We start from the raw sequence: 13,293 nt of genomic DNA on the forward strand, positions 1-13,293 counted from the left end.
CTTTCACATGTATTCAGGGTTTAGAGGTCGATTAGATTGCGCAGCTACATCAACACAGATCCCACTCAACTAAAATGTTCAAACATTTTATTGATCCAAATGTCACCAGAAGTGAAAAACATGATTTAATTATATTTTCAGATCCAGTCCAGTTATCGTGCTAACAAGCTGTTAGCGGCTACTGACTTGACAATGGAGGCAAGGTGGCTCGTGTGTATGACTCCAACATACTCTTCTTATGAAACAATATGGATTTAATTACACTTAGAATTTAACAGAATTCACCAATGGACTTTTTTCGGGGGGGGGGGGGGGGGGGGGGGGGGTATAGAACTATAGCACAGAGTGAGTGATAATGACATGAAATAGGCACTCGTCTTCAGAGAAGAAAAAGAAAGTGTCAAATGGGGACAGGGAGATGAGACAAAATTCCAATCATCAGTTTCCATGGTGAGAAGCGCACATAGCTTTCTGCAGCCCATTAGTAGGAGAGAGGAGAGTGGCCCATTGCTTTAGCCCACACTCCACTTCCAACCCTTTCCACTGACATGACGTTCCATTGTGTCGTGCATTGTCTTCTCCGGCCTGCGGGTCAGATTAAGGTCCAAGTGAGAATCCGACCAGGACTTTGTACACGAGGGAACAAAGAGTGCAATATTTATCATGCACCCTGAAGCACTTTATCGAAAGCAGACCTTTTAAAATTAAAAAGAAAACATCCACCCCCATCTTATTTTCAATGGAGTGACATTCTATGGTGTAATATACTGTTCTGCACTGCACGGAGAATTTAGCCATAGCTGTGAAGGGTTAAATATGAACGGGGGTGTCAAGTAAGTGTCAAGTAAGAATAAAGGTACAAATTAAAACCCTTCATGCCTCTTTTACGATAAAAAGGCAGAAACTGCTCATACAGATTAAATCTGCCTGAACAGAGGAAGAAATCGCAAAGCTGGCGAGTAGGACGGGGGGGGGGGGGTAGGGGGGGGTCGCCAGCTGTGTTGTTAGGGACAAAAGACCAAGGGGCTGTGAGCGGGTACGTTGGCCTGATGGAGCACTCGCTTGTCATTGGACAACAGGTTTGCGCCGAATGTCCTCTGATTTAATTCCCCTCCGAGGATCAGTGAATTAATGAATCTATCTATCGAACTATTTTGCTTTTGGATAATAGAGAAATTCTCAACCTTGCAGTAAAACCTCACCTGTTTTTCTCCCGTTCTTGTGAATGTCCTCGACGGACTACAAAATTGACAAAATCGTCTGCTCCACTGTTCGATTTTTACTTTTCCAAAAGGGGGGCTAAGTTTTTCTATTGCTGCAAAGCGCCACCTTGATGGTCCACCTGTGGATTCTCATCCTCAACCATAAAAACCCTGAAATTAGCTTTTTCATTTCTCATTTCCAAGGATGTTTTTACAATCCTCCTCTCCACTCGTTTCTCACTTTCCCAATTCTAATGAACATTTCTGCCGTGTCTCCCGCACTTTCCACTCCCTTGTTTTGCATCCAGATATCGTGCAACCCATTGCCTGCTCCCTTTATCTTCCCAACCTGCGGTCCTCCTGCGCCTCCTTGTCTCTTATCTCCTGACTACCTCTCTGTTCCACTGACACTTTTTAGCCTTTTCCTTGCGTTTTCTCGCCTCCCTTTCTTTTTCACGTTTATTCTGCACCTGTCTCCACAAACTCAAACAACCTTTAAGCTGAATAGTTGTGCTGTTGACCTCGCTCATTGTCCGGGATGTGTGCTGCTCGTCTCCACCATGTCCTTGTGCGTATGATTCACTTCTCCGTCAGGCACTCTTTTATTCAAGGATTAATACAGTCAGAACTCCTGGACCAAGTCTGTCCACAGCAACAGCGAGTTTTATAAGTATTCACAAAATGCATTATTATTTTTAACCTATAATTCAGTTTGTCTGTTTTAAAAGCTGCACAGAGAGAGAGAGCGAGAGCGAGAGAGAGAGAGAGAGAGAGAGAGAGAGAGAGAGAGAGAGAGAGAGAGAGAGAGAGAGAGAGAGAGAGAGAGAGAGAGAGAGAGAGAGAGAGAGAGAACTCCATTTGTTGGGTGACTGACTCAAAGATACAAAGTACAGAAATACAAATCTAACTGATCCAATACAAAACATTAAGTCGTAACAGTATCACAAATTCAATAGAATTCCGTGTGCTTGTTATTGGGTTGTTAAATCAGTTCCTGCCTCACTGGCTTATTGATCAGCTGTTTTTTTCTGACTTGTAATTCCAGGTTTATTCATACCTGTCACACGAGGGAACTTTCATAACCTGGCACTTCCCACTGCTTACATTCATGTCAACGTCCTCTGTCAATGCTGCATTGTCCAGCTGCCGAGCCTCCTCCAGTGCACGTGCCCTCTATGCAGCAGTGCAGCACATCCAGCAGGAACACGGCAACACAAGCAGTGCGGTGCTTTCTCCACAGTCCAGTACGGGCACGTTGTTAATCTGAGGTTCAGTCTGCCAACTCCTAAAGTTATTCATCACTTTGCACTGGACAGCTCACGGGAGCAACTGTCCTTGATGAATATAAAGTGAATACATTCAGGAATATTAACCTTCCCATTTCACAAAGAGATGTTTGGTTCATTGTTAATACAAAGGAAGCCTGGTATCAGGGGACAACTGCCCTGCTCGCCAATAGAAAGGTGAAAAAAGTTGAATGGGTTATTGGCAGAGAAGCTGAAAGGTTGTGTTAAATAAATCAATGAAGGCTCCCACTCGCAAATTCTATTTAATTTGTCAGTGTGACACAGAATTAGAATATTAATTAATATTTAAGCATTTCAAATCAAAAGCTATAGAAAACCTGTTACACAACTAGTACCGCAATGACATGAAAAATGACTTTGTGTAATCTTTACTATGTTGATTAACAGGTTAGATCCTTACTCAAAAAAAAAGTCCCCTTTAAGAACCTATAACAATAAATGCACTCTGTCCACAAGTGTCACACTGTTTGAATTGACTTGTTGTACCTCTTAATGATGTTTACGCCAAATATTCAAGCAAAGACTCACTTTCTTTTTGATGACCACACAAATTTTTTTATCTGAAGCACATTCATCGTGAGGTGCTGTCTCCCAGGGAGCATTTCTATATTGAACATTTATTTCCTTACTTGCCCTTTATTGTTGATTTGTAGTATTTTTGCGGATTTTCACTGTGAATTATTTTTTCAAATTTGTATGTAAGATAAATATACTTTCAGACATCATCCTATATTTACACCAACAAGTAAAATAAAACTAATATATTTGGAATGCTTTCCCAACAATGAAATTTCAAACCTTTGATTTATTTTATAAATTGCTTTTCCCCCGAATATGCAATATGTGCAAAACAGGTTTCATTATGGACAGGACAGGTTTAGAGTCTACCACAGGATTAACACACACATAGAGACGAGCACTTTCACATTCACACTTTGGGTTTCCAGCTCAAATAATATGCTCGTGTCTGAACTGCAGAAGGAAACCCACAGAGCAACCTAAATAGAATGTGTAAACCCAGTAGCCCCAGGAAAGTCAAAACACAGGATCTGAAACAACCAAGACCTGAACTGCCCGTGACTCGTCAAACCAAAGAAATCCCATCGAACAAAAAAATCACAGAGGGGGAACAAAGGTGCTCTCAGTGACTGTGGCCGTGACGTGACTGTCTGTGTCAGGCTGTCTGGTTTGAGTCTTTTTTGAAAGTGGTGTTTTCAGTCTCTTTTGTGGGACTGGTGCCAAAAACAAAGAAACATCCAGTGAGCAGCAGCTCTGAGGGCAGAATCGCCTCGCTGATGAGAGAGGTCAAAGGAGAATGCCAGAGTGGTTCGAGCTGACAGAAAGTCTACAGTAACACAGATAAACCACTCTTGTACAGCAAGCATCTCCCTGAATAACACATCAAACCTCGAGGCGCGTGCAAGGCAGCGTCGGAAATCTGGCTTCAGCCTGAATCCTTGAGCCCAACATGCCTTATGTAAACAGTCCAGGTTGGTGGTGGTGTAATGGTGTGGGAAATGTCTTCTTGGCACACGCTGAGCCCCTTAATACCAATCAATCATCATTTGACTGCCACAGTGTTGCTGCTTCTCCGCGGCCATAATTTAACCATCTACTCTAATGGCCGCTGCATCCAGCCCGATAATGCACCAGATCAGAAAGCAGAAGACGTCTCGAACTGGATTAATGAACGGGGTATAAAGAGTTCAATGCACCAGATCTGAAGTCTGTCGAAAACCTTAGAGATGTAACTGAACATTACATTTACTGTGTGAATGTGCAGCTGACAAACGTGTCCTCTGATGCAATCAAGTCAACAAGGGGCTGAATCTCAAATGTTCCCGACATCCTGTGTGATCAGTGCAATGAAGGTCTGTGTTTACAGAGCCAGTCAACAGTTCCTAATAAAGTGTCCACATTACATGAAGAGGGATCAGTTTTTCAAATGATTTTATTCCAAATGCTGATTCCAGCTCCTTTTACTAAGAGTTCAGGTCACTTGTATAAGTCTTATATGGACAGGAAGGTGTAATTGACCTATGATTAGAACAATAAGCATGTACGGGACAATTTGGGGGAAAGATTTGCCAAAACATCGTTTTTTAATAAACAACCTTTGCTGATCACATCTGTGGTTTACACTTGCATTTATTAAATTTGGTTATTCTCGATTTGCTTTAATTACCTCCTTTAATGAGGTTATGTTTTCACTCCTGCTCGGGTTTATTCAAGCAAAATGTGTATTATTTATTTACTTTCTATAACATTCTGAGACAGCGTGGACAGAGATCTAGTAATGTGTGTAAGTGTGTCGGGCCTCGGCGGAGGAACGAGCTCTGACTGCGACAGATCAGTTCACCAGCCTCGGAGTTGATTTCATTCACCCAGTCAACAAACGGATTCTTATCTTATTTATTATTATTGCAGTAGACATCGGTTCATCACTTCGCCCACAGGCCCAAACAAGTGAAGACCGTTAATGAGGCTAAAACTATCCAGTTGTTTTTTTCTTTGCTGTGGCTCTTTCTCTTGATGTATCTGAAACGGCTCTATAAACCAGCCTGAGTGGTCCTCGACAGCAATGAGAAGACTCATAGCCTCAACATCAGCTTTAAAAGGGATCTGTTTAAAATAAAAAAATTCGAAACGAGATGATGGATAAAGTGGCTGTGAGTCATTCCATTTTATTATAGGAAATAATGCTTTAGTTCAGTGTCTCTCATTTTCCTGCCGATTGAAACACAACTGTCGTTCACGGGCCTGTGGTCAGGGTTTGCTTTCTTCTTTTTATCGGGTAAACACCTCCTCAGGTACCATATAGCAGCAGCAATGAGATTACAGCTGCTTTAAGTGACATTTAAGCAGAGGAAAAATCAAGACACTCAAAACAATGTATTTCTGGTCCTCAGGTCTCACCTCTGCAGGTTCCATCTACACTAATATAAAAACGCCTTTGCAACTTAAAATATAGCTGCACTGTGAATTGAGCAAAGTGTTGACATTAGATGAGATTGCTTTGTAAGAGCTAATAGGATTTAAAAGAGTGTCAGTAAGTGTTATATTTGGTGCTTCTTCCATTTGTGTGAAGTTCAAGATTGTGAACACAGTAATCGTCAAGTGTTAAATAACAAAACAGGTTTACTCTGTTTCTCACAAATCACAATCACATGCAGCCAAAGAGGAGGAACGATAATAACTTTGGAAGCCCTGACGTTTAGGACGATTACATTTGCCACAGATATTATGATTCCGAATGATTTTTTTTAGATGTTGTACTGCCACCAGCAGATTTGATGTTTTTTTAATTATCCAGTGGATCGCGTGGCAAAAACTTGATGCCCACATTCCCGGTTCCCAGGGGATGTTTTCTAGCGACTGAAATGTTTCAAGGAAAAGCTATTACACTGGATACAAACATTATTTTTCCCACAGGATGGATTTAAGAGCTTTTCTGGTCCTCTAGTGCCATTATCAGTCAAGGTCTACACCAGTAGCCTAATGGTTAAGGTGTATATCACATAACCGCCATGAGCAGAGTTTGACCCCCCAGCCTGGGGAACTTTGGATCATGGCACGCTCTCCCTCTCTATCTTTCCACATTTACTGTCAATTATGGATTTGGAACTGTTAGCACCATCTTCTCACCATGCATGCTGACTGGAATGCATGTTTGACACATACACTCACAATGTGCGAGGCCTGTACTGTGACCTCTGGAGATGGATTCATTAAATTAATAAACATGCTGCATTGCTTCGGTTTTCATTTCTTAGAATGAAAATATCCAGAGAAGCAATTATGTAAGACAAGCAGTGTATTGGTGGTAAAAATGTAATTGCAGTAATCTGGAAAAAGACAGAAAATAATATAAGGAATAGGAAATTTGGGCAGGAAGGAATAAAGAAAGAAGTCACAAAGTGTCTATAGGTTTTACCTGGATGTGCATTACAGGGTAAGAAATATGTTTTTTGACATAAAGCGAACCAGAGGAGCGAGCACAACTGAGTAGAAGTAAAATATATAAATCAGCTGGTGAAGGGTAGAAAGGTTTAAAAAAAAATCCTAGTCATTCTATTAACCAGGCCGGGGCTGCTGTGGGAAAAGTGTTTCTCTGTGTGTCGGTTTAAGTGAAAACTATACAGTACCCCGAATACTTACATAAAGAATGAGACGTTTGTAGCACCAGCATCAGATCAAACATTCAGAGACACTGATTTTCAAAGCTTTCCTTCCAACATAAGAGTGAAATTGTGTGTGTGTCTGTGTTTATGTGCCTCAGTGTGTCTCTGTGTGTGTGTGTGTGTTCTCAATTTGGCTACAAATAGAGCAAACTGTAGTTTACAAAAGAACATGAAATTGCACCTGTTTGCCGATCAGCATCACCTGCACTGTTGTGTTGTTTTTGTAATTTGGGATTGTGTTCAGGAGGCACCACAGCACTGTGAACTTGTGGCCTGGGTGGAGCCTTAACTTTAGTGCAGTGTCTATACGAGATCCTTTAGGACCTTCACGGCCCTTCATCCTGATTCCAGCCGACACTTCTGACTGTACCGTTTTCATTTTTTTAAAGACTGTGGGCAGTAACTCAATCGTTTCCCTCAATTTTTCCAACAATTGCACATTTGTTCAGGCAGGGGGTGAGCCAGCCTGCAAACATAAATGGGACTGACGGTGGACGATGGATGGCGGATGAGGAAATAGACAGGAGAGATCGAAGAAAATGTAATTTATCACGAAGAGCTCAACAAATACAGTATTTGCTGCTGGAAAGCACCGAAGCACTGGAGTAATCAACCCAGTCCGCACTCAGTTCCATCCCATGCCGGATGACCTTAAAGCATCCATTTTTAGAGATGTGTAGTGAAATAATGAGACATGCACTTGCCTATATAGAGTCAAGGCGCTACAGACAAGCCAGTGAAGCAGCTACACGCAGAAGGAGCCGGGTGAAGAAGGACAAATCTAAATGACCACTGGCACATGACTGGGCAGGCAAACAACAGAATGCATCATTTGAGCCTCGCATTGGAACATAAAAAACACATTTTCCACTAAGGATAATGTTCTTCACTCGGGGAGATGTTCAAAGTTGAGCCGCCATGCCCTGTAGGCTGATTAATGTGACAGCTTGTGTTGGGGCTGGACTGAGCAGTGGTCAGTCAGGGATGGAAGTACAGAGACAGGGAGACACTCACAAATGATTTTACACGACAGTAATTGGAAAAATAATCGGAGACCGTCAAATAAAGGGCGACACCATTTTATCTGTGTGAAATCAACCAACCAACCAAAATCAATAGTTTGTTTTTTTAAGTTAAACCCACATGAATAATGTTGGTTGTTAGGAATGTATTTTTTTTTTTTAAAGGAGGAAATAAAATAGTTTGAATGACTTTCATCATCTCTACTCATTTTTTTTTGGTCTGAGCTCCCGTCTCCACAACTCATTCCTCTCTCGTGTCAGCCATCTTTTTAACCCCTGGCCAAAAAGTGGCAGATTGAGTGTACTCCACAGTCAAGGCACGTTCGAGGAGTCAATACAGAGAGAGGGAATTAAAAGGTAGAAGGAGAGGAAAGAGTGAAGAGAGAGATGTAACAGCCTTCCATGCAAGTTAACACGATGTGAACATCTGAGGAGGGGGATGTGGGGGAGTACAGCAACATTTCAGACGAACATTTGTGGAATAAACAAGCACACAACAACAGTGGTGTCAATATCATTTATTAAATTAAAGCTATTGTGCCAAAGGGCAAATACAACAATAGACACATAGGGAACAAAGTGATTGAAAGGCAAGGTTGTAGAAATAAAAGGATGTGTTACAATAAAGGAAGAATGAAGTGTGCTCCGACCTGCTCTCTGAGATTTGGTAGCAAGGATGGAAAAATAAGTTTGTCAAATTGTTACGGATATTTCTTTTTCTCTTTCACAGCAGCCAGCAGTTATTGTAAAGTCCATCAATCCGAATTAATGAGCCCTTGCCATCATTCTCACCCCCCCCCCCCCCCCCCCCCCCCCCGCTTTCATTCGTCAATATCTCTCCATTAATCTTGTAAGATTTAAATATGCAATCATTCCTGGACGTCTCGGACTGGAGGTACATGTCATTAGGGATAAATTAAAACTTGAATTTTAAGATTTATGAATGTGGTATTCATGAAATACAAATAATACTGTATGCAGCCACAGGAAAGACAGAAAATCCTTCCATGCGGTGTACATAATGTAAAGTTTGCTGCTTAATGAACTCTAAATTGGACTCCCAGAGCATCTGTTTTGACAAGTGGTTTAGTTTCTGCCTTTCCGTGTCAAAACCATCCCCACCAGCTCCTGGGTCCCAGTGTGTCTCTCTTGCTTAAAAATGTATTTTCTTTAATTTGTGTGGATTTTTGTTCCTTCTTTTCGGTTCAGTGAGCCATGAAGTTGTCATCCATCCTCCTATTTTTTTCTGAACCAAATTGGAATAGCTTAAGTGTAAATACTGGAGGATCTGCTGGGATTAGTTTATGCCCCGATTGAAAAAATAAGGTACGGCTTCTTTCATATGATGACTCCTGGTTTAGCACAGTGTATTCAGCTGTGATCAGAGTGACAGAATAACAGATTTAAAACAGAAAAAAACAAGGTAAAATCATTTTGAGGGATCATCCTCCCAAGAATAGACATCATCTATATCAGCAACTGACCCAAAACTTTATTTGGTTAGGTTGGAATGACAAAGCCCTGGAGAAAAGGACCTATGACTCTTGTCTATTTGGAGATCTTAACAAACTAATCATTGTAACCCAAACCAAGATGTTTTTCTCAGCTGTGACCAGCCTCTGTCATCCCCTTTGAATCAAGTCAGCATTCAGATTGACCATGAGCAGCACAGGGTCAAATCCTGAGTTGCCCTTAAAAGATCCATTAAGTTTTTACCATCTTCATCAGGCAGGATTCAGCACTAACTCAGGGGGTGTTGTCCCCCCTCTCCTCAAAACCCTCGGCCAATCAGCTCCAAAAACACACACACACACACACACACACACACACACACACACACACACATGCACACACACACACACACTTTGGTTTTGGTTCGGTGTCTTCAAAGTACTTGTATTGTTTGAAGTTGGCACAGGGGTACATGTCAGCATGTGAGGCGGCAGAGATTTAAAAGCCACTCTCTCAAATAAGCATCACAGGTAACAGATGAAAGGAAGCAGTGGGGAGGAATACCAACGCATAGATTTGTGGAAGTCATGTTGTGTAGCAATTGTGGACTCACTTAAGCCCTTGTAATTGTTGATACTTACAGCTTTACAACCCCAGCAAAAAGATGCCTGGCTCTTATTGCCCCAGAAGACCTGACGTGTGAGGGAGGATCTCATGAACTGTGAGTCGAACAGAAAACCCAGAGGTTGGAGAGATGCTACAGCCAGATATACTGCAAACTGATGAGTCCAAAAAGGTTCATCACCTTCAGTGTTTAGATCACTTCTCACATCGGGTGGAAGTATTTCCCTTGAAGCAGCGGTCACCAAACCTTTACATCCGGTAATGACTGTCGAGATCGACCAGTAGATGGCGATCTATGGGTTGGCGAGAACTGCCTTGTAGGAAGCTTCGGCTGAGGAGTTTACACAGTAGTGGAAAAAAAGAAAATACTGTAAATAAATGAAAAATAGTGTCCATGTTGTCTGTCTCAGCCTCTGTGTGTGGTTTATATATATTGTATTAAGTACTTCACTGAGGTATAGCTAACATTCAAATGATGTGTTGATCTGAAGCTGAAGCACTAATGTGTCTTGCTTTTGTTGCCTTTCAAGGGGAATTCAGGTATTTTGTATTAATTCTGTCAAGTGGGTCACTTTGCACTTCTGTCCAATTCTCAAACAATGCTGTAAAAAAGTTACTCGAATCCGTGCGAAGTCAATATTTAAAACTGGGTTTTATTTACTTCAACTCCGGGTCAACATTATATAATCCAAAGTTAAGCTCAAGCACGGTGAAGGGTCAGTAAGCATTTCAAAAGATTTTCTTCTTTATGTTATGGCATGGGTTTATAAACCTTTTAAAATTAAACAGTCGATCAGTTTTCCATGTCAAAGGGTGACACAACGTTGTAGCATGTTAAACAGTAATGTTTTACATTTTGACCTTTTCTTCAGTGCCGCAGTTCATCAGCACTCCTCCGTCTGGAAGCATCTGTCTCATTTAGCAGCTTGTGTGAATCAGAGAATCATTATCAATACTGAGGCAAATCCTGTTGCCACTATAAGAACAGTGTCATCCGGATCTTTACACGTGTGACTACGTTTATGGTAATAATCCTGTTGTGTGGGGGCTAGTCAAGTACTAGTTATGGTTCAGGTTAGCATAGGTCTCCAGGAAATGAATGTAAGTCATGGAGAGAGGTCTTCCCGTGTGTGTGTGTGTGTGTGTGTTTGTGTGTGTGTGTGTGTGTGTGTGTGTTTAAGTGTGTCTGATAGGGGCAGTGAAGCCGTGGTAAAGATTGTTCCAGTCAGTTAATTGATGCTGTGAAAGGGAACAAGTCAGAATACAGTGTCATCTGTCAGAGACAGCTAATTAGATCACTGTGTAGGGCTTTTCTTCACTTTTCCCATCCTCTTCTAGCCCTGCCATCTCTCTCTCTCTCTCTCTCTCTCTCTCTCTCTCTCTCTCTCTCTGTCTCCCTCCCTCTCATCTCTTTCTCAATTCTCAGGGTAATTTTCTCCCTGCCTGCTTTAAAGTACCACCAGCCATGGAACAGATAAGACAGCAACACAATTATGAATATATTTGCATTCTGCGTTTAATTAGAACTTTTGTAATTGCGGCAGCTAACCTATTTTGTGGTGACAATTTCCAAAGTTAAATCAATTTGAACAAGCATGAAAGTGGAAGGGAAGAAACAGCCGTCCCTGAATAATTAAATGAAATAGATCCACTTGAGTTCTAATTGTAAAAGGCATCGCCATGTGTCATTTGAAATGAAGGCTGCTGAGAGATTGTTGTGATAACAAGCCAGCGCCACGTTCATGCAGTCAGGGGCTCCCTTGACAGGGGAAGTCCAGGCAGTCTTGAAGTACCACTAAGTTATATGTGCATGTGTTGGTGTGTGTGTGGGTGTTTTTTCTCCCGTCCCATGTTTCTGAAACATGTGCCTCTCTTTGTTCCAAAGGGATTTGACGTGTCGCGATGTGTGCAGTAACACTTAAAAGCTCTATAGGCTCAAATATTGTAACAGTAGCTTCATGAATTGTCTACACAAATACACAGAAATTCACACAACTGGGCCCGCATAAATGAAACGTCAAGACAGGCGTCATGGGCACGGAGGAGTTTTGTGGACTTGTACTGCACCAGGACACCATGCATAATTCACTAACCCATCGATCGGAGGCATTTGGTTCAGCAAGCTGTCCGCCGGTGCATGCCTCCTGGCTATTTTCGCCTTAGAGAATGTTCCCAAAATAACTGTATTGATTTTTGATTTGGGTAACAAGCCAGCCCCAATGCAATTTACAGGAAAAGAATCTTGGTGCTTTTTGGGGAAGAAAACACAGGAGATTTCAGAGTATTCACTTATGACACACGCATCCAGCAAAGTCATAAATGTCAGATAACAAATGTAAGACAAACAAAGATAATCTGTGAGGTTTTATTGATGTTAATGCTGTATATTATTGCACAGAGATTAGAGCCTGACCCATGGTTTTGTGGCCGATGATGATATTAGGGAGCAAAAAGTCTATGATGTATTGTCAATTATCGTCATCAAACCCTTAATACAAAGGAATAGAATTGAGGGTCAATATTTTAAAGTTTAATAATTACGTTTACTATAAATAACTTTAAAAAAAAAAAATCAAATACATGGAACTTAATAAAAAATCCTACATTTTTAACATTACAGTGACAATCGTACATCCAAAAATGAATAAAATCAATACAAATAAACTACAGTTTGTTATAGGCAAAGTACGTAAAAGACAGATTTCCAGCAGACATGGGTTTTCCATGTTAATTCTTGAAAATAAAAGCTTTCATTTGGACACATAGAGGCAAACCAAAAGACTCACATTTCTCTGGACAACCGATAAACTGAACAGGCTCGAAGTTCAGATGCTGGTAAATTGCCTTAAGAGGAGTGTTGATATTGACAGACAAACAGCAACCGTTGCATATTCACTTTGTAGAAGAGAAAACTTTGCAAAATGTGCTCGATAATCCGTCAAAAACTGCATGAGACGTTGACAAGCTGTGATATGAAAACAAATAACAAACCAAGCAGTTTCCACAGTGTTGCAGTCAATCAAAAATACCATGAGAGAAGTGAGTGAGTCAATCATGTAGTTTGAATCAATAAAAGAGCAACAGCAAAGGCAGTGAAATGTTCTAGTTGGCTGAGTTTATGAATTTAATTACTTCATCTATCTCTGGATTACATGTACGTGATACAGCTAACTTACTTTTACCTGAATTTATATGTGTAATAGACACAAAGCCATTAGAGGACATGTTGAGTTTTATATATTAATGTGAAAGTTAGTTCAGAAGGTTCATTTGCTCTATATTCACAACTTCTGCTCCATGAGGAAACACTTCAAAAAGTATTCTGGGACGGAAAAAAATAATCGAATCCACTAAAGTTAAACGGCCCCTCAGCTGTTTCCACATCTGTGATTTATTCATGATATGTAAAGTGGACTCGTACATTTTTGTGATGTATTTCAATAAAGTCATTGCAATTGATGTGTCACAATTCTGTTTCTATTGTGGTGCAGCATGTCCTCAATTA

This window comes from Pleuronectes platessa, chromosome 1, assembly GCF_947347685.1.
Source record: "Pleuronectes platessa chromosome 1, fPlePla1.1, whole genome shotgun sequence".
Taxonomy (NCBI): Eukaryota; Metazoa; Chordata; class Actinopteri; order Pleuronectiformes; family Pleuronectidae; genus Pleuronectes; species Pleuronectes platessa.